At 43.1% G+C, this 25,967-nt stretch overlaps 1 protein-coding gene across 3 annotated transcripts in view; it reads left to right on the top strand.

Annotated features, from left to right (window-relative positions):
- Positions 1–25,967, top strand: part of LOC126248021 (uncharacterized) — a 405,163-nt gene that overhangs the window by 179,313 nt on the left and 199,883 nt on the right. The window lies entirely within an intron of this gene.

Here is a 25,967-nt window from a genome sequence, read left to right as displayed (position 1 = left end):
GCTGGATTGATAAAGACAGCTAGCCTCGTACACGAGGTAGAAGCACGGTTCGCTATTTGTAACACAGTAGCTATTATCTCTCGTGGTCCTCTTGTGTACAGCCGATTGAAAGATCTAAATTAGAGGCTGAGACGGTTACGAGCCGATCTCTCTGCGAATATCTCAATCTCCGCTATCGGGTGGTGAACTGTAGGACCCTCCTCAGTACGTGAGGCGTGCACCACAGAAAGGAAGTGGCTACTCTGGCAACAGAGTACATGCGGCGTGTACATGGGGATTTTTTTTTTTTAGGCAAAAGTGCCCCATTGGATCAGTGCTGAATTACCTGCCGCATTCGGAGAAAGATCATCCACGTTACTCTTGGAGGAAAACTTACGTTCTTGCGGATCAGAAAGGGAAAATACACACATCAAAAAAAGTTTTGCATCACCGCGGTTCCCAGAACTCCTGAAGATAGACGTTGACTGTGGATATTTTATCACAGACACAGTCCCTTTGACTGTTCGGAGAAGACACTAAACCCGCCCAAAGATGTAAACAACCATGCATGAGCAGTGCCTATTAGGCGGAGGGGGTCCGACAGCCGATCAGTTCCAATCATTCCACAAGGAAGGAGGTACACTGCTCGTGTTGTATGTAGTTCAACCATGCCTAGATGGTCACTACCGCGGTTCGATCGCGTCCGCATTGTTACTTTGTGCCAGGAAGGGCTCTCAACAAGGGCAGTGTCCAGGCGTCCCGGAGTGAACCAAAGCGTTGTTGTTCGGACATGTAGGAGATACAAAGACACAGGAGCTGTCGATAACATGCCTCGCTCAGGCCGCCCAAGGGCTACTACTGCAGTGGATGACCGCTACCTACGGATTATGGCTCGGAGGAACCCTGACAGAAACGCCACCATGTTGAATAATGCTTTTCGTGATGAACACCTTAGACACACTGTCCAGCGAGTGCAGCAAGATGGAGGTTCCCTGCTGTTTTGGGGTGGCATTATGTGGGGCCGACGCACGCCGCTGGCGGTCATGGAAGGCGCCCTAACGACTGCACGATACGCGAATGCCATCCTTCGACCCATAGTGCAACCATACCAGCAGCATATTGGCGAGGCATTCGTCTTCGAGGACGACAGTTCGCGCCCCCATCGTGATCATCTTGTGAATGACTTCCCTCAGGATAACGACATCGCTCGACTAGAGTGGCCAGCATGTTCTCCAGACATGAACGCTATGGAACAAGCCTCGGATGAAAAGGGCTGTTTATGGACGACGTGACCCACAAACCACTCTGCAGGATCTACGCCGAATCACTGTTGAGGAGTGGGACAATCTGGACCAACAGTGCGTCGTTAAACTTGTGGATAGTATGCCACTACGAATACAGGCATGCATCAATGCAAAAGGACGTGCTACTGCGTATTAGAGGTACCGGTGTGTACAGCTATCTGGACCACCACCTCCGAATGTCTCGCTGTGTGGTGGTACAACATGCAATGTGTGGTTTTCATCAGCAATAAAACTGGCGGAAATTATGTTTGTTGATTTCTCTTCCAATCTTCTGTACTGGTTCTGGAACTCTCGGAATCGAGGTGATGCAAAACTTTTTTTGATATGTGTATTAATGGGGGATGTTTATAAACTGCAGGAGCATCCATGATAAGTTCCCAGTTGAGTCTCGTTTATATAAAGTAGTAATGCCTACATAATATTAGAAACAGAGAGCTAGTTGAAACCAAAAATAAATATAAGTGAAATACTGCTTTCAGACTGGAATATGCATCGCAAGGATGGACTAGACGTCTATGGTTGCTACGTATTTATTGCCATAAAGAACCCAATCGTACCGAGTGAGGCTATTAAAGCATTCCAATTTAAAATAATTTAAGTGAAAGTAAAATGGGGAGGGGTTGAACTTGTTAATCGGATGCTCTTGCAGACCACCAGCCTCCGGCGCTGTAGTGGGAGAACGCTGCAGAGAAAACGTGCAGAATATCGCGATTAAGTTTCCTGACAGTGCTCTTGACAGAGGGGAGACTTCAGTTTGCCAGTTATAGAATGGAAGATTCTTGCAATTAAACTGGTGCGAGAGACAGGGATGAGTATGAGATTGTTCTGACTGTTTCGCCTGAAAATTACTTCAAGCAGATAGATAACCGAGTTGTTAGAGCAATGACTTAGACTTCCTACATTAGTAACCAGCAGATATAAAATTTCTGAATTAGTTAATGTAGGGAGTGAATGAGTGATCATAAGGCTATGGTAACATCAGTGACTGCAGGTGTTACAAGATAGACAGGCAAATATTTTTACATAGTAAAAGTTACAGGAAAGAAATCGCAACCTATCTGAGTATTCAACAGAAAATGTTCAGCTCTGACGACGAATATGTGAAACACAAATGGGTAAAGTTTAGAAACATTGTACAATTCGTTTTAGACCATAAGTCTGGGACATATTTGTGAGGGATGGTAAATCCCACAATGGTTCAATACCCGTGTTAGGTAGTTGCTGTGAAAGCAAAGAAAGCTTCATCACACATTTAACCGAAGTAAAAGTCTAGTACATAAACAAAAACTGAACGGAGCGAAAGGAGATCAATGCGAGAAGCACTCAATGAATTCTAGAAAAAAATATCGCCAACCGACCTTTCCAAAAACCCATAAGAAGCTTTGATCCTATGTAAGATCAGTAAACGGAACGAGATCATATATTCAGTCGCTCAGTGTCGATACAGACACGGAAATTGAAAGAAAAAAGGCCTAAATACTAATTTCCGTGTTCCGAAATTGTTTCACCGCGTAGGATCGTAATTCGGTTCCTCCTTTCAACCACCATACCAGAGCTGAAATGGCAGATATTGAGATAAGTGACAGCGAAATAGAATAGCAGCTAAAATCGCTCAACAGTAAAAATGCGACTGCGCCAGAGCAGATACCTGTGATTCTACAGCAGAATAGAAAATCAACCGAAATCGCTCAGCACTGCAAAGGCATCTGAACCAGATGAGGTAGCTGTGAGATTATATGAAAAACCGTGCCCCCCCCTTCTAGCAGCAGTTTATCGTAGGTCGCTGGAGAGACGAAGGGCGCCAAGCGTTTGGAAAGAAGCGCAGATTATTACCGCTTAAAAAAGGATCGTCAGGCAGATGCAGTAATTATAGACGTATCTAGGTGCGGATCCTCGGGAATAATTCTAAACGGGGGAGGGGGGGGGGGAGTCAAAGCTTGAACATAGTAAGCCAGTTCTAGTGGACGTAGGTTGCGACATTTATGCAGCGAAGAAGAGGCTCGCACAGAATAGACTAGCATGGAGAACTATAACGTAGGTAGTAAATACATCATCTACATGGATCCTCCGAGAATCACACTTAAGTGCCTGGCAAGGGGTTCATCGAACCACCTTCACAATAATTCTCTATTATTCCAATCTCGAACAACGCGCGGAAAAAAAGAACACTATATCTTTCCGTGAGAGCTCTGATTTCATTATGACAATCGTTTTTCCCTATGTAGGTCGGCGTCAACAAAATATTTTCGGATTCGGAAGGGAAAGTTAGTGATTGACATTTCGTGACAAGGTTCCGCCGTAACGAAAAACGCCTTTGTTTTAATGATGTCCACCCCATCCACTGTATCACGTCAGTGAAACTCTCTCCCCTATTTCTCGATAATACAAAACGTGCTGCTCTTCTTTGAAATTTCTCGATGTACTCCCCTAATCCTGTCTGATAAGGATCCCACATCGCGTAGCAGTACTCCAAAAGAGGACGGACAAGCGTAGTGTAGGCAGTCTCTTTAGTATGTCTGTTGCATCTTCTAAGAGTTCGGCAATGAAACGCAGTGTTTGGTTCACCTTCCTCCACAACATTTTCTATGTTTTCTTTCCAATTTAAGTTGTTCGTATTTGCAATTCCTAGGTATTTAGTTTATTTATCGTGTAACCGAAGTTTAACGGATTCCTTTTAGCACTCTTGTGGATGACCTCACACTTTTCGTGATTTAGGATCAAAAATGGATCAAATGGCTCTGAGCACTATGGGACTTAACTTCTGAGGTCATCAGTCCCCTTCAACTTAGAACTACTTAAACCTAACTAACCTAAGGACATCACACACATCCATGCCCGAGGCAGGATTCGAACCTGCGACCGTAGCGGTCGCGCGGTTCCAGACTGTAGCGCCTAGAACCGCTCGGCCACCCGGCTGGCGATTTAGGATCAACTGCCAATTTTCGTACCATACAGATAGCTTTTCTAAATCGTTTTACAATTTATTTTGATCTTCTGATTACTTTACTAGACGATAAATGACAACATCATGTGCAAACAACCTAAGACGACTGCTCAGATTGTCTTCTAAACCGTTTATGTAGATAAGGAACAGCAGAGGGCCTATAACACTACCTTGGGGAACGCCAGAAACTACTTCTGTTTCACTTAAGTAAATATTTAAGCAAATTGGAAATTTGTGGTAAGGTCTTATGGGACCAAACTGCTAAGGTCATCGGTCCCTAAGCCTACACATTACTTAATCTAACTTAAGCTAACTTACACTAAGGACAACACACACACCCATGCCAGAGGCAGGACTCAAACCTCCGACGGGGAGAGCCGCGCGGGGCGTGACAAGGCGCCTAAGACCGCACGGTTACCCCGCGTGGCAAGTATTTAAGGAAACATCCTGTATTAGCCTAATCACTTTCGCATGCACTCTCACAGTTTTTACTTATATAATTCGTGAGCTGCATAATTTGTGAGCCCATTTCTTATATTCTACACACGGATCCATTTTCCTTATCTTTACTGGATGTTTATGTTCTGTGTATTTGACATGTGTATTGGCATGACTTTAAGAAGGCATAGAACTCTTTAACATACAAACACAAATCAACACACAGAATAGCAAAAATACTGAAGGAAAAAGATTTCATGGCGTACAGAACAAGACACATACTCCAGTCACATATACAAACACTAACAGAGTAACCTGACAAACATCAAGGAGCTTGTATATACTAGTTAGAATGTCAACACTGTAAATAAATGTACTTGGGAATGACGGGCAGAAATTTCAAAACTAGATGTAAAAAAACACATAAGAAGCTGGAAATATGGAAATTGTTATGCCACCTTTGTTGACCACCTAATAAAACATGGACATGAACCAACTACCATGGAACATGATATCAACATTGTTAGAATAAACGACGGCAACAAAAATCTCGTAACGATACGGTAATACGTTCACATACAAAGAGCCTTTGTAATGAAGAAGAAAGTAATAAATGGCCCAGTCAATGTGCGTAAGATCTCACTGATCATGTCGGCCACAAAAACAGTAACAGAGGTTCAGAACATAATCAGACCAAACAATAACTTAATATCTCCAAAAAGTCACACACACACAATATACAAAAGACATCACAACACAAAAAACGACAAACACATAGCGACAGTTGGCAACTCTTCATGCAGGAAACACACCATACCGAAACACAATGAACAGTAAAAGTTAGGTGTTCAGTTGAAATATGCTCGAAAAACGCCGACACTCATACATCCTGATATACACAGGCCAACTATGTACAATTCCAATACGGCACATATGGATAAATAAGATAACACATCGTAAGCAGAACCGAACAGTAATTTATCCTAACGAAATTTGTGCTGCAAAAAGTTGCTTCTCACGTAACAACAAGAGAATAACGAAAAACTGTAATGTAGTAACATGTTTGTTATTATTATACAGTGAAACATCCCCTTAGAAAAATTTATGAATTACTGTGCTGGTAAACCTCTTATGTTATTTGATTTTCAAACAGCGGAGCAAAACTGGACGTACTCAGACATTTCTCTTTTTAATTATTCTGATCATCACTAAACTGACCCACAATATTTTTAGCGCAACGCAATCTGACTTTCAATAATCCCCACAAAAGGATGGCATTGACTAACAATGACCTATACCTTTCATGAATCACTTACCTCACAAAAATCTTCGTTACTCAAACTACTGCTATACAGCGTGCGCCAATACTGCCAGCTAAATAAAGATTCTAACTGTTGAAGGCGCTAACTACTGATAGGCATAGTCAGCAAATGAAAGATTTTGATGGAGAACAAACAATGTATATACCTTAATAGTGATCAAAAGTCATAATATATATATCAGTTCATGACATCCGGTCTTACAAATTTCGTTTTTCTGACGGACACACGTCCAGATCGTCCGCTCTCAAAACTCCGCCATCTCTCTCCCCACATCCACCACTGCTGACGGCTCACCTCCAACTGCGCAACGCTACGTGCTGTTCACATCCAACTGCCCAACACTACAATAGCAAATATTCCAACAATGCAAATCAGCCACAGACTGCACACAGCACAGTCAGTGATCTTCATACAGAGCGTTACGTGGCGTTACCAACATAAAAACCTAAACAGCCTACTTACAACATTTGTAACATACATAAGATGGTTCAAATGGTTCAAATGGCTCTGAGCACTATGGGACTTAACAGCTGTGGTCATCAGTCCCCTAGAACTTAGAACTACTTGAACCTACCTAACCTAAGGACATCACACACATCCATGCCCGAGGCAGGATTCGAACCTGCGACCGTAGCAGTCGCGCGGTTCCGGACTGAGCGCCTAGAACCGCTAGACCACCGCGGCCGGCCATACATAAGACAAACGTGTATTGCAGGCTACTGAAGATGCTTCACAAATAAAAAGAAGCGAAACGCATATAGCACAATACAAACAGCCTTTCATTTAGTTTAGAACCACATCTCCGAGAATACAGAAGCAACTAAGGAATGATGGAAAACATAATAAATGGCGACAATAGAAAACAGCTGGGATATATATTTCACTCGATACAGAGTTATTTTATTATTATTACGTTAAAATATTTTATGAGTGTTAAACAATTTATTGTTATTGTTAAAACATTTTATATATTTTAGTGTTATTGTAACTGAAGTCATATAAATCTATGGCACGTAAAAGTGGAGATGACAGCAAATTATATTATCGATCCTTTTTGTAGGAGGAGGAGACAGTAACAAACTGAGAACCTCCCCAGAACCAAGCCCTGGGTTCGCGCCTGAGCGTATGTCGCTGACGTCAATCTGCTGAAGAAATATGGAGAATGCTTCACGCTGATGCTTTATGAAGTTTTGGAGAATGAAAATATCCTCTATAAAAACCAGCATGGATTTTGCGAAAGACAGCGCGTTCTGTGCGTCCATGATATCCACTGTGGTGTGGACAGAGGCTCTCTGGTTGTTTGCTTGTTCCTTGACTTCGACACACTTCCACATTGCGTTTAGTGAACAAAATAAGACGAACGCGAAATAGCAATCCATGTGTTATTAAGAACTACGACGTATGCATGTCCTAAGAAACATGGCATCGTACTTCTTAATAACATAGGCACTGCTATTTCGTACTTATTCACCAATACCACGCCCTCAACTCTCAATAAACATGTCCTTCTTGGACGGGAATATACGTAAAGTACGAGTTTAGGTTGTGACGTATGGACGACGACGTATGGAAGTTTGAGTCTGGCGGTGATTCGTGTTCGGATTCTCATTCTGGAAACATCCCCCAGGCTGTGGCTAAGCCATGTCTCCGCAATATCCTTTCTTTCAGGAGTGCTAGTTCTGCAAGGTTCGCAGGAGAGCTTCTGTAAAGTTTGGAAGGTAGGAGACGAGGTACTGGCAGAAGTGAAGCTGTGAGTACCGGGCGTGAGTCGTGCTTCGGTAGCTCAGTTGGTAGAACACTTGCCCGCGAAAGGCAAAGGTCCCGAGTTCGAGTCTCGGTCGGGCACACAGTTTTAATCTGCCAGGAAGTTTCATATCAGCGCACACTCCGCTGCAGAGTGAAAATCTCATTCTGGACTGGAAACATGTTGCCGAGTCTCATTTCAAATTGTATCGAGCGGATGCACGGGTACGGGTATGGAAACAACCGCATGATTCCATGGACCCTGTATGTCACCAAGGGACTGTTCAAGCTGGTGGAGGCTCTGTAATGGTTTGGGACGTGTGCAGTTGGAGTGATATGGGACCCCTGATACCTCTAGATACGACTCTGACAGGTGACACGTGCGTAAGCATCCTGTCTGATCACGTGCCTCCATTCATGTCCATTATGCATTCCGACGGTCTTGTGCAATTTCAGCAGGTCAATGCGACACCCCACACATCCAGAATAGCTACAGAGTGGCTCCAGAAACACTCTTCTCAGTTTAAACACGTCCGCTGTCCACCAAACTCCCCAAATATTAACATTATTGGGCATATCTAGGCTGCCTTGCAACATGCTGTTCCGAAGAGATCTCCACCCCCTCGTACTCTTACGGATTTATGGACAAGCCCTGCAGAATTCATGGTCTTAATTCCCTGCAGCACTACTTCAGACATTATTCGAGTCCATGACACATCGTGTTGCGGCACTTCTACGTGCTCGCGGGGGCCCTACACGATATTAGGCAAGTGTAAAAGATCCTTTGGCTCTTCAGTGTACGCTACGGTCGCAGGTTCGAATCCTGCCTCGGCCATGTATGTGTGTGATGTCCTTAGGTTAGTTAGGTTTAAGTAGTTCTAAGTTCTAGGGGACTGATGACCTCAGAAGTTAAGTCCCATAGTGCTCAGAGCCATTTCTTCAGTGTATATCACTGGGCCTTAAAACTCTCATTATATAACTTTGGACGTAATGACACTCCTCGCTGTGGCTACAGGAAACTGTGGCGCATTAACCAGTGACACACACTGTCGCCGTCATTGCTTAGCAACCATCAGCTACGAATGGATCGTTCAACTATAGTCTACACAAAAATGAAGGGTGTATAAGTTATTTGTTTCATGTGTGGCGTTAAATTTTTACGGGGCTGAAAAGATACTAAGAAAATCTGCAAAATCATCTAGAACATATATTTAGGCGGAATGAGACGGAATAATTATTTATAACTTAAAAGTATCGTTCAAAGAGAATGGTGCGAGGCGGCGTTCTATAAGTGATGCAACACATTTTTCTCGGTTGAAAATATGCGACATTTGTTGTGGGACATCGTGGAATATTCTCGTTTCAGCCCCTTATTGTTTCATGAAGTTCCGATAGGTGCCGGCGCTATACATAGCCTTTAAAATGGCGTCTGTAACGGAGGTGTGTTCCAGGCAGAGAGCTGTCATGGTGTATCTTTTGGCGGAAAACCAGAGCATCGCAGATATTCATAGGCGCTTGCAGAATATCTAAGGGCAATGGCATGGACAGAAGCGCTGTGAGTCCTTGGGCAAGGAGTCTGTCATCATCGCAACAAGGCCGAGCAAACCTGTCCGATTCCCCCCGTGCCGACTGGCCGCACACAGCTGGGACTTGCGGGCACTCCCATTCCAGGTGCTCGACAACTCACATTCTGTGTTGGTAGTGCCGACACACTCGTCCAACAAGTGGTTGGCTCCGACGTCGACCAGTGGAGTGGTACCATCCGGGCATACAGGGCCTCACAGTACGCCACGTCGGAGCTTATGTTGAAAAATAGGGTTTTGTAGGCAGAAGGGTGGGGAATAATATGGTCTATTGGAATCCCGAATAAAACCAATCTGCTTTCAGAAAAAAACGGGTTGCGTTACTTATTGGAAGCCCCTCGCAACTCTGACATGCGACTGAGCCAGCGCCGGTATCAAGAGAACGTTCGGTAGATATTCGCTTCTGTTTTAGTGTGGCGTGTGGAGTGGAAGGAAACGACATTAGGACTGAGCAAGATGACACATATTCTACATCTACCTCTACATGATTACTCTGCAATTCACAATTAAGTGCTTGGCAGAGGCTTCATCGAACCACAATCATACCATCTCTCTACCATTCCACTCCCGAACAGCGCGCGGGAAAAACGAACACCTAAACCTTTCTGTTCGAGCTCTGATTTCTCTTATTTTATTTTGATGATCATTCCTACCTATGTAGGTTGGGCTCAACAAAATATTTTCGCATTCGGAAGAGAAAGTTGTTGACTGAAATTTCGTAAATAGATCTCGCCGCGACGAAAAACGTCTTTGCTATAATGACTTCCATCCCAACTCGCGTATCATATCTGCCACACTCTCTCCCCTATTACGTGATAATACAAAACGAGCTGCCCTTTTTTGCACCCTTCCGATGTCCTCCGTCAATCCCACCTGGTAAGGATCCCACACCGCGCAGCATTATTCTGACAGAGGACGAACGAGTGTAGTGTAAGTGTCCTGCCAATGAAACGCAACCTTTGGCTCGCCTTCCCCACAATATTATCTATGTGGTCTTTCCAACTGAAGTTGTTCGTAATTTTAACACCCAGGTACTTAGTTGAATTGACAGCCTTGAGAATTGTACTATTTATCGAGTAATCGAATTCCAACGGATTTCTTTTGGAACTCATGTGGATCACCTCACACTTTTCGTTATTTAGCGTCAACTGCCACCTACCACACCATACAGCAATCTTTTCTAAATCGCTTTGCAACTGATACTGGTCTTCGGATGACCTTACTAGACGGTAAATTACAGCATCATCTGCGAACAACCTAAGAGAACTGCTCAGATTGTCACCGAGGTCATTTATATAGATCAGGAACAGCAGAGGTCCCAGGACGCTTCCCTGGGGAACACCTGATATCACTTCAGTTTTACTTGATGATTTGCCGCCTATTACTACGAACGGCGACCTTCATGACAGGAAATCACGAATCCAGTCGCACAACAGACGATACCCCATAGGCCCGCAGCTTGATTAGAAGTCGCTTGTGAGGAACAGTGTCAAAAGCTTTCCGGAAATCTAGAAATACGGAATCAACTTTAGATCCCCTGTCGATAGCGGCCATTACTTCGTGCGAATAAAGAGCTAGCTGCGTTGCACAAGAACGATGTTTTCTGAAACCATGCTGATTACGTATCAATAGGTCGTTCCCTTAGAGGTGATTCATAATGTCTGAATACAGTATATGCTCCAAAACCCTACTGCAAACCGACGTCAATGATATAGGTCTGTGGTTCGATGGATTACTCCTACTACTTAAACACTGGTGCGACCTGCGCAATTTTCCAATCTGTAGGTACAGATCTATCGGTGAGCGAGCGGTTGTATATGATTGCTAAGTAGGGAGTTATTGTATCAGCGTAATCTGAAAGGAACCTAATCGGTATACAATCTGGACCTGAAGACTTGCCCGTATCAAGCGATTTGAGTTGCTTCGCAACCCCTACGGTATCTACTTCTAAGAAACTCATGCTAGCAGCCGTTCGTGTTTAAAATTCTGGAATATTCCATTCGTCTTCCCTGGTGAAGGAATATCGGAAAACTGCGTTCAATAACTCCGCTTTAGCGGCACAGTCGTCGGTAACAGTACCATCGGCATTGCGCAGCGAAGGTATTGACTGCGTCTTGCCGATTGTGTACTTTACATACGACCAGAATTTCTTCGGATTTTCTACCAAATTTGGAGACAATGTTTCGTTGCGGAACCTATTAAAGGCATCTCGCATTGAAGTCCGTGCCAAATTTCGCGCGTCTGTAAATTTTAGCCAATCTTCGGGATTTCGCGTTCTTCTGAACTTCCCATGCTTTTTCCGTTGCCTCTGCAACAGCGCTCGGACCTGTTTTGTGTACCATGGGGGATTAGTTCCATCTCTTACCAATTTATAGGTATGAATCTCTCAATTGCTGTTGCTACTATATCTCTGAATTTGAGCCACATCTCGTCTACATTTGCATAGTCAGTTCGGAAGGAATGGAGATTGTCTCTTAGGAAGGCTTCTAGTGACACTTTATCCGCTTTTTTAAATAAAATTATTTTGCGTTTCTTTCTGGTGGATTTGGAAGAAACAGTATTGAGCCTAGCTACAACGACCTTGTGATCACTAATCCGTGTATCAGCCATGATGCTCTCTATGAGCTCTGGACTGTTTGTGGCTAAGAGGTCGAGTGTTAGATGGGAGGAGTGGGCCTGCAAGCCACCTAGGTGTTTCCATGCGTTTCCCTAAATCGATTCTTTTTTAAAAGGGACGCGGCCTATTTTCTTCCCCTGCGCTCCATCTTTGATGACGTCGTCATCAACATTAAACCTCCTTTTTCCTTCCTTCCTTTCTTCCTTGGAGGTGAGTAAGCTACAGCCGTACAAGTCGTAAAACAGGACTTTTCGTCAGTGTTTCACACGCCCGTAGAGATGTCTTAGCGGCCGTTTCGACGAGTGCTTACAAATAAAAGAGCACCGAAGTAGTCAGTTAATGTAACATCAAATACAGATTCATACAAGAGAGGGAATTGTAAATCTGATGACAACAATCACGTGTCCATTGCGTGCGTATTTAGTAAGATGAGAAACTTAATTTGCAAATTTCCACTATGATATCAATTTTTCTCCGTATTCTAGATCTACTTATATATGAGCTGCAGGAGCATCGCATTGTGAGGTCAAAATAATTTTAACACCGCCAAGAATATTGTTTAAGAAAGTCCCAAGATGGTGTGAATCGTTGAAAAAAAGAGCCGTTTAGTTTAAATTGGCTTCATAGCTACGATGCCATGGCGCAAGACCTTTTTTCTCGGTGGTGTCGGAGTGGTGCCATTTCAGAATGGCCAAGTTAAGAGCCAGGGAGACGCCCCCACCATATCGCCTAAAACACCGCAGTATGAGTCAGCACAGCCTCCCCAGTAAAGTTGGCTGCAGGAACTATTTTGTTATTGGTGGAGACGTTCCGCCGAGACAATAAAACTGTCGGAGACATGCTCTGCAGCTCCACTCTGATGCACATTCTTGTTGGTGCAGTTTTATTTTTAGATCACTGTTACAATTACCGCCCAACTTGCCGCCTTTTTTTGCTTAGCATGTGCTGACCACCATTATTTTGCGGTCAGTCGTGTTTAGAATTATATCGGTACGAATCTGGTCACAACGCGAGAGGATACTGACAAGCACCGCAACTGCCAAAATAAGGAGCGCATGCAGTCTGTTCTTGAAGCTGACTGCGCACCAAATGCCAGTCCTATGTGAGTTAACAGCTGCCGCCCTTTGCACTGGAAGCTCGTTTCTGCCATTGTCACGAGTATCTCCCACTTTTTTACTGTTTAGAACTGCCTAGGGGATGGAAGAACATTTTATTTATTTTTGAAGAATTCCTCTCATAGGTTCTTATTCCCTTGAAGGGCTGCGATGCGACAGAAAATCTGAAATTGTGGACTGATGCCGTCCCATTTTGTAAAGAATGCCTCGCATGCTGTTGTGTTTAATGGCGACTTTCTGCCTTTCTGTTACATGTTTGTGGCTTTCCCTCTGTCCCATATTCCACATAATTTTTCACTGAAACAGCTACTGTACGTTACAGCTACGGTGCTGTCACGGTCAGGGAGACAGAAGATCTTCAGGTAAGCCGTTACTTCTCTGAAGATACGAGACGAAGAAGCGGTTATGGCAACAGATCAGATAGTCACTATAAATATTAATTCACCACTTCATCAGGTTATCTCTTTGAAGTCATTCTACTGAAATTCATGAATTTTCATTAAATATTCTTCTTATTATTATTTCGTATAATCCAGCTAAGGACCACGACATTCAACTGTTGCGTTTGGAGTGGGCTTTGACGTTTGCCTAGTAGTTACGCATCCTCTGGCTGCGTTGTTCCTTCCTCTCCTGTGTCCAGAGGGCACCAGTCCTCTTTCTTGGTAGTCTGTCCTGGAACCTCTTTTGTCTAAGCTTCTTCCTGAGTATTGTCCGATCCTTCAAGTTTCCTTTTTTATTTCCAGTTCTTGAAGATCTTTCTCCATTTCCATCAACCATGGTGACTTGGTCTTCCTCTTTTGACAGTAACAGAGGCGTTGGTTGGTCAGTCTGTCATGGTGCATCCTGTAAACGTGTCCATAAAATTCTAGACATCTTTTCCTAGCTACATCTATGATTCTTTCACAGTACTCGAGAAGCTCTCGGTTAGGTTTTTTTTGTAACAACGTTAAACAACAATTTGTCTTCATATATGTGTATAGATATATAAATGAATATTTAATGAGACAATTCGTTGTTTAACGTTGTTACAAAAATCTCGAAAAGTACTCGGCTGATTTGCTTCAAATTTTTACATGATACTCTAATGAACATTCGGACGGACATAGGCTATATGTTCTTTTTTAATGTATGTAATATATAAAGAGGAAATTTTGCTACCAAAATTCTCTAAAAGTTCTTGACCGAATTACTTCAAATTTTTACACCCTACTCTAATTAACATTTAGATGTACACAGGCTTTATATTTGATTAAACAACGATGTACAGGATTCTGTTAAAAGCAGCTGCGAGAAAAATTACTGCCCTGTGCTGTAATAATGTGCGGTATTGTTTTCTTTCTCGCAATCAGTCTTAACTACGACATACGGGCATTTAAAACCATTATATCTTCCGTATGCATTCTTCCTCCTTACATATAATTTTAAATAAAGATTGTACGCGCAGGAATGTGCTGTTTTGTTTTCTTTCTCAGAGAAAACAAAGGAGTTGTAGTTATGGCTTATCGACCTATCATTAGAACACTACTACGGAATCTGACTCGTCCGAAACTTTGTAATCCTAACTTTTCGCAGATTAAAACTATGCGAAATGCTACCATTGAAGCTCCTGTCCCCATAGATCCAGCAGCTAGAAAGGTATATCTCATACCCCATATACCTATGATCCTAACCGATTTGCCGGTTCATTTTAAGCGGCATCAGTTCCCAATAAAAGTTTCGTTTGCTGTAGCAATTAACAAGGCTGAAGGTAAGCGAGTGAATTAAGAGGACAGAGGGGGTGGGCGGGTGGGGGGGGGGGGAGAGTGGGGGAGGAAATGGAGATAGAGGGAGGGAGAAGGAGACGCATAGACAGAGAGGGGAGGAGGTGATGCACAGAGAGGGGTGGGGGAGGAGGAGGAACTGGACAAAGAGAGGAGGAGTGGGGGAAGGAGTCTAGGATGTATCCCTAATTCCCATGCATATTTAGCAATTGCGAAGCATTGCCGAATTCGCAAGTGTAATATTAGGTTGGTGCATAAGTTCATAACATTTTTGTTTTTCATATTTGTATTCCGGTTGCTATGGGTTTATTTATCGATTGTCATTTTTTATTTGTAGTTCACTGTTGCGATTCGAGTTTACGTATTCTAATTTTGTCATCTGGAGATAGTGAGTAGAGCTATGAACGGTAGAAAATGGAGTGCAATGTGCAGAAATCGGAACATTTAAGACATATTCTCCTGCTGAGTTCAGTAGTGGGGTGACAGCAGCCGAGGCAGACAGAAACATTTGCGCCATGTAAGGGGATAATGCCATTGGAGAGAGCACGGCCAGAAAATGGTTTTCTCGTTTTTAGGAGGATCGTTTTGACATTAGAGACTCTACACGTTCAGGAAGACCTTCGGGATTTGATGAGGATCGTTTAAACTCATTAATCCACGATGATCCACGTCACTGTACTCGAGAGCTGGCAGATGCGATGTACTGTGATCATTCCATCATTGTCCATCATTTTCATGCAGTGAGGAAGGTTCAAAATTCTGGTGTGTGGGTACCGCATGCTCTAAGCCAAAATCACAAAAATCAGCGAGTGGCAGGCCATATGGTCCTCTCTGCTCTCTCGTCGTCAATTGGCCCGTGAACAACACCGACTATTCCTACCCAGTATCGTTACTACTAACGATAAATTTTGTTTTTCTGCTAACATAATGAAAATAAAAGGATGGTTGAGCCCAAACAAAGTAGCAACTCCCTGTACAAATACCTGCGCGCACCCACAAGAGATAATGTTATGCGTCTGAAGGAACATTTATTGTGTGCTGTACTACGAATTGCTTCCCCGAGGTGCAACCATCGCTGCTGACATTTATTGACAACAATTGAGACGTCTTGTGGAGACAATCAAAGGATAACGGCCAGTAATACTGCGTCAAATGGTGGTACTATGTGATAACACACGTCCGCATTCTGCTAGACTGACAAAAAAAACTGCACAGGAGTTGGGGTGGGAAGTCATGCCGCACCCACCTCATTCACCTGATCTTGCGCCCCTACGTTGATGATGATGATTGGTTTATGGGCGCTCAACTGCGCGGCCATCAGCGCCCTACAAAGTCCCAATTTTTACACAGCCTAACTAGCAACAGTCACGAATGACGATGATGAAATGATGAGGACAACACGAACACCCGTTCCCCGGTTAGAGAAAAATCCCCAACCTCGGCCTAGAATCGAACCTGGGACTTTTTTTTAATTTCTTTTTTTTTTTCATTTTGTTCGGTATTGTTCGTTACGTTTGGTCTGAGCGGGCGTCACAAGACATCCGTTGAAGTTGATCGTTGATTCCTTTAGTCAGTTTTTTATTACAGAGGGCGAGCAGCCCTCTGACCGAACACGCTGAGCTATCGTGCCGGCGTCACTAGACCAAGAGCTGCGGACCTTGCGCCCTCAGATTTTCACCTTTTCCGCACTCTATCGAACGACCTTCAAGGAACTCCCTTTCCGGGTAAAAATGCGCTCCGAACATTGCTCGACGATTTCTTCGCCTCAAAACAACGTGATTTCCACAGTCACAGAATTTATACTTACCCCAGCATTGGCAGACTGTTGTAAATATTGAATGAGAATAAACCATTGATGACTAAAGTCTCTGTTATGTGTATCTGTTGTGTTTATTAATCTTATGGGAAAAAGCTACGAACTTTAAGCACCAACGTAATACAATAACCATCGTCCCACACTACGGTCTGACACAGCGACAGCAATTCAACTTCTACAAACGTGGCGTTCCGTTACATAAAAGCTACAAAGTTACTTGTCGACACTGACGGAAAACATCTGCCACAACGTTTCCAGCAGATGAAATCGACATCACCTACAATGATGCTGAACGACAGGCCTTCACCCACAGCTCTGATACCATCTTGTTTTCTGGCATGAAATGATTGACACACGTTTCAGCCACAGTAAAATCGATATACACGTGATCGTTGAGCTTGGATCTGCAGCTGCAACTAATCGTTTGAATGGCTTGATACCGCCTGCAGCTGCCATTTTTTTCTTTGTTTACTGTTGTGTAATTTAGGTCTTCATTTTCAATAATCATGAGTAACCAAATCTTCCGTTTGGTTCTTGGTAGAACAACATTGTAATAAATGTAGAAGTTACCATCTAGACTGAAGCAGAAACGCACAGTAAATAACATCTTTGACAGTCTTTACCACCGCACTGTCAAAGATGTTATTTACTGCACGCTTCTGCTTGAATCTAGATTTGTAACTTCTTTTCCAATGTCATTTACAAACATTGTATTTTCTTTGGCGACAATAATCAGTAAATGTCTGAAGATGGACTTGTAAGCTGAAAACCGGTGAACACAATAAAAGTAATACTGTAAAACAAAAGTAAACTAGCACTTTTCAGTTATCATCCTGACTAACTCTGCATGAAGGACACAGAATGGACCGAGCGAAGGGGCGCTGTCGTAAGCACCGTGGGCTTGCATTTATGACGACGGATCAAATCCCCGTCCGATCATCCAGATTTACGTTATCCGAGAGTTTCCGAAACCGCTTAAGGTAAATGCTGCGATGGTTCCTGTGATAAGGATACCGTCGGTTTGCTTCCTCATATTTTCCTAATCGGAACTTGTGCTCTGTCCCTAACAACCTCGTCGTCGACAGGACTTTAACTTCTAATCTTCCTTTCTATAGATATAGAATTATCGTGACACATGTGTGCATCATCTCTGCATGTTGAGTACATCGCCTCAGTACCTCTGCTGTGTAGTTTACTATAAGCTTTCCCATATTAACTATTGTGCGATCATAACGTCTGAGCTGTTTGATTGTACGTGGAAATACATGTAATTTTAAATGTGTGTCGTGAGCCCTTAATATCGGTGCTATTGATACTGGTTTTATGACAACAACATTTGCATTTAGCGACTTTGCATTTATAGTGGACGCCGTCCAAGTATAACATGTGCAGAAACTAGTAAGGCATAATGTCCCATCCTTGAATTTTTAAACGGTAAGTTCTATTAATCCTAGCACATTTTATCATCTTATTTGTTACTTTGTTTAACTTTTAACCGATCTGAATTCACTGACTTTCTGTTGTTCCCGTTTAATAGACCGAAAGTACACAAGTAAGGACAGAGCTACAGATACACGTGGCATCAAATAATTCAAACATCGGTGTACACAATCAGTTGGCCTCTTTTAAAAACGGTCTAAAAAAGGTTGAGAAGTTCTTGTTCGTATTTGCACTTAGTCAGCAATCAGTAGTTACGGCACCTGTTTAGTAATAGGCTTTCTCATAGGTAATTCGTCATGTAAAATCTACCGTCCCCTTTCTTGAATGACAGTCGTTAATTTCCGATCAATTAATACCATGTTACGCAGTTCCTCGGTATTCATGTGTGCGTATAGGTTTGCAAAGTTTCTTCTTATGGATCAACTTCAAAAGAACCATGGAAAACTTTGAATTCAGTTGCCATCTCTTAACCAGTAAAACTGGAGGAACAGTCTATTCGTAAACCTTAATGAACTTTGAACGAATATCTTTTTGGTGGTAGACCGTCGAAACTAAAGTTTTTTTTATGACAAAACGGTATTCCAGTTTATCCACTTAAAGGAAGCATACACAAAACGAGTACTTAAAAAAAAGCGAGTGAACAAAATTATGTCCTAGGTGAAGCTGACACTAGAGGTACGTTATTGAGTAACGTAAAGCTGTCGTCAAATCGAACACTGATTTGAATACCATAACGCTTTATTAGGCATGGTCATATTCGAGATGATATACGCTTTCCTTCCTTCGACCTCTGAACCGTCAGTTAAAGAAGGGGTCTACGGTTCACGTGGATTCAGAGTAAAGATACAATTTGCAATTTTGCTCGTTAACAAATCACTCCCAGACGTGAAAGACGCGGTATGTGAAACAAAATATTTTTGGACCGTTCGAGGGTTGAACTCTGGACTTTTGGCACTTTAACCTAACACTAACCCTCCAAGCTACCGGACCACACATACAGTAACGTATACCGGTTAAAAAAAATACTGTCTTTTCTCTGCTCTACCAAAAAATTACCTCCAAAAGAAAGCATTTATTAATAAAATGAATGCAATGTGATGTAGTGTATTCTGACAAATTGATACGTCTGCATTAAGTGCGAAGTGACTGATCAACAATCTTCTGCTTACTGCTGACTGCGAAACTCATTTTACCTACCAACTACTGCTAAAATATTAAATTATGCTGTTTTTTTTCCAGAGCAGAAAGTAACTACTTTAACCCACTAAGAACTTTTGTTTACATGAAGATCTTTAGAACGTCACTTGTATTTAGAACAGTCACATTATCGCAGTTATGTAACGTCGATAATCCGTAAGCAAAGAAGTAGATTTTTCTCCTAATAGTACTATACTCGTAATATAGGCATGCATAGTGCCAATCAGAACTGCATGGCTCAGAAGTCCGTGACAACTTCCACCCTACTGAAATTAGTTAGAAAGTAGGACATTAAAGTTTACATAGTTATTAGTGCTGTAGGTCCACTTGATTGTTGTGTTATGGTACTGATCCAGTCATTCTTATTTGGGTTTTCCATCGTTTTCAAATTATTCCATGCAAAGTTCATGACTGATAATTTCTCCATTCCCTGTACCTACTATAAAAGGATATTCTTATTCTGAATTATTATTATTATTATTATTATTATTATTATTATTATTACTATTTTCGCTTTAGAATTTTCATATTCTGAGTTTGTCTTTAAAAATTTCCGGACATGTACACAAGATGATGTGTCATAGACACAAGGGTATAATGCAGAAGAAACGAAAATACATATGCCGTCAAAAATTTATGTTCTGCCGTAGCTTAAACCAGGTCCGTTCAGTGAAGCTTATCGGGATTGTAGAGGCGTCCAAGGCAAACAAGTGTCGGACGCTAGCAGCAGCAAAAGCTAAGGACCACCTCGTTTGATAATGCTACTTGCATTCCAAGATGGCAGACAAGTGAAGGAAAAGTTTCTACAACTTTATGAAAGATGTATTTTAGATTTTTGTCTGATATTAAATGTCATTGAGCGTCTTTAATATGTAATTCCATAGCAAAGTGTTTCTTGTCATTCATTTGTGCAATAAATTACAGGCGTCCCGGATGGAATCTCCACTCGGTTTTATACAAAGTACTCTGCCATATTGGCACCACAGACTGCATTTCTCACGAATGCCCAGTTGACTTCCGTATAACGGTTGATTTAAAAAGAAAGGACAGGTTTCAAATTGTTTATTACAGACAAGCTATAAAGGATAGAAACACACTGCGCATGACTCTGGATAGAGGAAGGTTCAAAGTTTTGATACAGCTGCGCTGTTGGTTTGTAGCACCACGGCTACTTCATCACAAGAGAAATCATTTTGTGTGTCGAAATTTGCGCGAAGTCAATCCATTGTTGAAGTGCAACCTGCGTTCCGCGATCCAGCAAGAAGCTACCTCTGCACAAGCAGATTTTTGACTGACATGCAAAATTCTTGCAAGTCTGTTGCAAATGCAAAGAGAAGAGGACTGGTCGGACGCGCACGTCTCATGAAACTGTCGAATTATCCGAGATGCGTTCACACGGAGCCCTCGGAAGTCTACAAGACGGTCAGGCGAGGAACTTCAACTTCCTCAAATGACGGTGTGGTGTATTCTGAAACGACGCCTGTATATGAGGCCTTACAAGTTTCAATTAATGAACCACCTACGTCCCGTCGACCATAACAGAACGTACGAATTCTGCATTTCAGTTCTCTAGGGTATGGCAGAGGACACTTTTTCCCTACGACTGATTTTTTCCAACGAATCATCATTTTCATCTATCGGCTAAATTAAGCCGCCATAATGTAAGAATTTGGGAGTCACAAAATCCTGACATCGCCGTCGAACATGAAAGAGACTCACCGAAACTGAATGTGTTTTGTGACGTTTCTGTTCTTTTTTGCGGAGGAAACTGTGACAGGAAAGTCATACCTGGACATGGTGCAAAATTATTTGTTTGATTTAGAAAATCTTCCTAAGTCGATTAATGTGATTTTGAAGTTGAAACGCAAAGGAACAACTTCAGCTAAACCAAGAGCAGGCCTCGTGTACTGACCGAAAGCGACCGTCGAGCTTTGCAGATGCTAGTTGTAAACATTGGCATGGAATCAGTGGAAGGAATCGTTCGAGAGTACTACCAGCAGTCCAGCTAACACAGTGACTGTGTACAGTTGTCGAATAGCTCCTCACAAGCCACATATTTCTGTAGTCAGCGCTAAGCGACGCCACTGGACAGTGTATGGCTGGAAACGAGTGATTTGGTGTGAAGACTTACGCTGTACCCTTGGCAATTCGATGGAACTGTTTGGGTTTGGCGGATGCCTGGACAACGTTACATGCCATCATATACAGTGCCAACAGTGCAGTACTGAGGAGATGGTGTTACAGTATGGTGGCGTTCTTAGTGGTTAGGTCGTACGCCACTTACTTCACTTAAGAAAACGCTAATCGCGGAGCGATACGAACACATTTTACAGCATTGCATACGGCAGTAGAGGAACAGTTCTGAGACGATGATTGTTCGTATCGGCATAACAATGCACCCTGTCATAAAGCAGCATCTGTGGGCCACTGGTTTGTGGACAGCAACATTCCTGTCTTTAGTTCCGACCTGAAACCAATGGAACGCCTTTGGGACGAGTTATACCGTCGACTTCTCTCAGGAACCCTAGCGTCCAGCATGACGACTTTCTCTGGTTTCAGCTTTTGGGTACAAGTTGGCTTCCATTCCTCCACAGAAATTCGGGCACCTCTTTGAAAGTGTCCTCAGCAGAGTTCAAGCTGTCATAAAGGCAGTGGAAAGACACACTCCATATTAAATCCACTAATAGGTGTCCAGATACATTCGTTCAGGAAATGCATAAGCGGAGTAGAGACGAATGGGGAGTCATTCTAGCGATAATACGGATCACAAGTAGGGGAATCAGCTGATGTAAGTGACTTTGACAAAGAGCGGATTGTCATGGCCCGCCTCCTGGGCACAAGCATACCGGAACGGCCAAGCTGGGCGGCTATTCGCATGCCACTGTCGTGAACATCAGTGGAACGTGGTTGAAGGGCGGTGAAACCACAAGTAGGCAAGGTGCCTGCATTTCATCACAGAATATGGTGTTGCAGGTACCCACACTGTAAAGCAGGGTAGGCGGCGATCTGTGGCAGACCTGACGACAGAGTATAATGCTGGTGCATACAAAAGCCTTTCAGAGCACACCGTCCGGTAGACATTGTTGAACATGCAACTCCACAGTAGACGACCCCTATATGTGGCCTGTTGACCCAAGGACATTGTCAGTTACGACTGCAGTGGGCAAGGGATCATTGAGATTCGACCATGGATCAACAGAGATATGTTACCTGGACGAATGAACGTTTCTTGTTACGTTGTAAGGTGGCCATAATTTCGCACCTTACAAGCACTCATCTACATACTTTGCTGTGATTTGGCGCTGCAGTCATGGTCTGTGCGGCTGGTCCCGGCGGAGGTTCGAGTCCTCCCTCGGGCGTGGGTGTGTGTGTTTGTCCTTAGGATAATTTAAGTAGTGTGTAAACGTAGGGACTGATGACCTTAGCAGTTAAGTCCCATAAGATTTCACACACATTTGAACATTTTGTCGTGATTTACAACCGGAATTAGGTATCATTTGGTAGGGTGTACATCGTATACATGAATATTTAAAGAAGACTGACATTGTCACATACACCTTGTAAATAATTGGTAACGCTTATTGCATGAAAAGTGACGGAGTGTCTTTATTATCAAAACGGCGTAATGAATGATTGCCTATACTAGTAGAGGTTGGAACGACAGTGGAAATGAAACGGCAGGCGTAACTCAAGCCCTGGGTGGAAAAGCCCGCACAGCGGTGTTGGTCCTGCTTCACACAGGAAGTGCCAAGACGGACGGTCTGGGTACCTGAGCGCGGAAGCACAATACAGCGGCGGCCGGCCGGTATGGGAGTGGGGGCCAGAAGGATAACCGGATAATACTTCGGAAATTCTGAAAATCTTGGACGCAGCAGAGACGAACGAGGAAGCGTTACCTCGGAAATCGCAGGCTGGGTTATTTCCGAGGATTTTTGCTCTGAGAAGCGTACTATTGTATGAGTGTAGGTATTTCCTCGCAAACTTTCCGCACTGGACGACAAAAGACTAAAATATGATTGGTCGGCGTTCGGAAGAATCTGTAGGGAAGGAGAATATTCAGTGGTTTCGGGAGAGGAGAGGTCTTTCGTTTTGAGCGCCGGGGTTTGACGGTCGCTGAGTATCATCTTTTGTTGGTATAGGCGGACTTGCTGTCTTTGCTCTCAGGAGATTTTAGTTAGAACGGTTAGGCACTGTACTGTTGCTAACTTACACGTTTCTGGACTTCACCTCCAGGTAGGGAGTCGTCGGTGAGTACGCAGCGTTCAGTGATTGAGAGCAGTTCTACTGCCTATACTCACGTTGAGGCGTTACCTGAACTCCGTCCTTGTGGCTGGGAGTTCGCGTTTCTTGTTTGTAGAACACTGAGAGAAGAAGACAGTATTAGAGTATACTAGTGAGAGGACCGCCTTCTGCCGTCCTAGTGTTTGAAAGAGTTTATTTGTGGCTGGAGTTCTTCCATCGTCGGAGACGTGTACGAGAAGTGTTACTCCGACGCGCCGGACGCAGTACATACGGTGATATTGCTAACTCCTTCTGCTTATTAGGTCTATAAGGCTAAACAGCTGTGATCACGTGTTTTATTTCTACTGATGTTGCTCACCACTGTAGATCATCTTTGAAAGTAGTGTCTTCTAGTGTTTGGTACGTAGATGACGTCAGTCATCTCGCGTTATTTACGTTAGATCGCGTAGTCATGAAAAGGGGCAGATTTGGGCAACTGATAACTGATATTAGTTAGGAAAGTCATTTGTGTCTCTTTATGTCCATTCGACATCTATATATAAACATTTGTAATATATAAATGGGTTTTAATCTGCAATAAATGTACAAGCAGAAACATCAGTCATGATTTTATAGTTACTAGTTCCCTTAATCGTTCATTTATGTTCATGTTGTAATTTATATGTTAAAGAGCAAGAAGGAGGAGATATCACCATTAAGAGATCCTAAGATCTGCTTCAAGGGGTAGTCAGACAGGGCCAAATCTTCATTTACGCATCCAGTTTTTCCGTTGCGCATATTCATTTTACACCCGCCTCGAGTAGCATCTTAGAACGTCAGCTCTGTGGTTATGTCCGGATACACCGTCATCCAGGTGAACGGCTACTCGAAATATACACTGTGCAGATCGCTACACGAAGGGTCCTGGGTTCGATTCCCGGCCGCTCAGGGACTGGGCGTTGTGTTATCTCTACGTTCGTATCGTCGTAAGTGACAAGAAAATCGTCTCCAATACGTTATCGTATCGTCTTTTCTTTACTGAGATGGCGGAACTGGCACGACCCGAAAGCCAATACATGGAAGTAAGAATAATAAAAAAAAGACACGCACTGCGCATCAGATGCAGGCCAGTGGTGGCAGTATTGTGCTACAGCAGAGAATCATCTGCGTTTCCATGAGACCTGTGGAAATAATCGAAGACATGGAAGCTCTGGATTACGCGAACACGATTGCAGGCAGCATGCATCCCTTCATGCTTGATGTCCTTCCCGCCGGCGATGAGTGTGTGAGTAACTGTACGTGTCACACAGCCAGAATCGTGACACACTGGTTTGACGAGCATGGTAGTGAATTCGCGTTGAGTCTTGTCCACGATCTGAACCCGACAGCACGCATCTGGAAAACTATTGGGCGCAAGATCAGTGGTGTAACTTACGTATCGAAACTAAAATTTTACCTTGGGCACCAACAGTAAGTTGTTGGTCCATGTGATTGCCACTAGAAGTCTCCGTGGTGCAGCTATCTAGCTCGCTCGTTCATTACCCAATGTACGTCACAATGGAAATACATAACACAGCAACAAAAGGAAACCTTTTTTTTTCGTTTCAATAGGTGCAGTTCAGGTGGTATCATTTGCGTCGAAAGTAGGCCTCAGTGATAGACAAGCCGAAAGGATCTAACGAACCTCACATTAAACCAATGGCGTCTAGGTCGCCTGATTTCATGGTATGTGTTTCGTAATTTGGCGTGATCCTCAAAGCCGTGTAAGTTGACACGAACATATGAATGTTATAGTGCGAGAGGTAAATGGTAGGCTGCATTTCACGTGTAAGACTCTTAGGAGACGTATATTCTCTAAGAAAGAAGAAGCGCTCGTGTTATCTGACTGACCATGTAGTGGATTGGAAGCATTCGTTCACTCGCTCGGCAGTCAGTCTGACACCTCTTGTGTAGAACCATTATGAACGTGGAGTGAGAAAGGAAACTGATAAAGTTTAAAGAAGAGCTACGTGGTTTTTCACAAGCCCATTTGATCGACACGAGAGCATTACAGAAATACTGAACAGACTTAGGTAGAAGAGACTACAAGTAAGGCTCCGTATATTACGTGAAAAGCTACTTTTAAAGTTCCGGAAACCCGTCCGAATAAAGGATTCTAAAAATACATTACCTGCCTCTACGTACACAGTCCCCATGGAGTCCACATTGGCGTATATAATTCGTAAATGTAACAGAAATTAAATAAATAGTGTCTGTCTTAAGACTTTTTTATGTAGCACATTCGACTGGTGGTGCTCGCATTGCATAATAGAAAGAGGACAATCGTTCCACAGAAGCTGACAGATTTTTCGGAGTTATCACGGAGGTCAGTCACATGTACAGCACGAATACGGAAGCCCCTATCTCAACTGGTGACCTGTGATCCAATAATCTGTCTTTTTGCAGAAAAATTTATCTCATCATACAAGTTCAAGTTCAAGAAAGTACT

The sequence above is a fragment of the Schistocerca nitens genome, chromosome 3 (genome assembly GCF_023898315.1).
Source record: "Schistocerca nitens isolate TAMUIC-IGC-003100 chromosome 3, iqSchNite1.1, whole genome shotgun sequence".
Lineage (NCBI taxonomy): Eukaryota > Metazoa > Arthropoda > Insecta > Orthoptera > Acrididae > Schistocerca > Schistocerca nitens.
The sequence above is the reverse complement of the archived record's forward strand: the minus strand, read 5'-3'. Positions and strand labels throughout refer to the sequence as shown.